Here is a 1,441-nt window from a genome sequence, read left to right as displayed (position 1 = left end):
AGATTAGTCTGCTCTGTACAGGAAGTTTGCACATTTCTGTACATAGTGTTATGGAAAATCTGATGATGACTTTAATTTTAAAAGCTTGTAACATTTTCTTATATTAAATTTTTTAACGTTTTTTATGTATTAGAGAGAGACAGAGCATGAACATGGGAGGGGCAGAGAGAGAGGGAGACACAGAATCCAAAGCAGGCTCTAGGTTCTGAACTGTCAGCACAGAGCCCGACGCAGGGCTTGAACTCACAAACCATGAGATCATGACCTGAGCCGAAGTTGGACGCCCAATTGACTAAGGCACCCAGGCGCCCCTTTCTTATATTAAAAGCTATCTATCTTACCTGTAGTTGAATATTTTCTTTTGGAGAGATTTTATATTTTAAAATACTGTTTAGAGTCTGTTATATATATACTGTTTATATATATATATATATATTCTGAAATACCACTGCAATTGCTCCACTTAACAGAATAATAAATGTTTAGTTGTGATTAAAAAAAAAGAACTTATGCAATTCAACTCCCCAAAAATGGATAATACAGTTAAAAATGGGCAGAAGACGGGGCACCTGGGTGGCTCAGTTGGTTAAGCAACCAACTTCGTCTTAGGTGATGATCTCGCAGTTCATGGGTTCAAGCCCTGTGTCAGGCTCTGTGCTGACAGCTCAGATCCTGTGTCTCCCTCTCTTTCTGCCCCTCCCCTGCTTGCTGTCTCTCTCTCTCTCTCTGAAAAATAAATAAACGTTAAAGAATTTAAAAACAAAATAAATAAAATAAAAAATGGGCAGAAGACATGAAAAGATATTTCTCCAAAGAAGACATACAAATGGCCAACAGACATGAAAACATGCTCAACATGACTCATCATCAGGGAAAGACAAATCAAAACTACAATGAGATACCACCTCACACCTGTCAGAGTGGCTAAAATCAACAACACAAGAAACAACAGGTGTTGGTGAGGATGTGGGGAAAGGGGAACCCTCTTGCACTGTTGGTGGGAATGCAAAATGATACAGCCACTATGGAAAACAGTATGGATGCCCTTCAGAAAGTTAAAAATAGAACTACCCTACAATCATCCAGTAATCACACTACTAGGTATTTACCTAAACAATACAAAAATACTAATTCAAAGGGATACATGCACCCCCATATTTATAGCAACATTATCCACAATAGTCAAATTATAGAAACAGCCCAAGTGTGCACTGATTGATGGATTGATAAAGAAAAAGTGCTATATGTATCACACACACACAATGGAATAAAAAAGAATGAAATCTTGCCATTTGCAGTGACGTGGATGGAGCCAGAGAGTATTATGCTAAGTGAAATAAGTCAGCAGAGAAAGACATATACTATATGATTTCACTCATATGTGGAATTTAAGAAACAAAACAAATGAGCAAAGGGAAAAAAAGAGAGAGAGGCAAAGCAA

The sequence above is a fragment of the Panthera uncia genome, chromosome X (assembly GCF_023721935.1).
Source record: "Panthera uncia isolate 11264 chromosome X, Puncia_PCG_1.0, whole genome shotgun sequence".
Classification (NCBI taxonomy): Eukaryota; Metazoa; Chordata; class Mammalia; order Carnivora; family Felidae; genus Panthera; species Panthera uncia.
The sequence above is the reverse complement of the archived record's forward strand: the minus strand, read 5'-3'. Positions refer to the sequence as shown.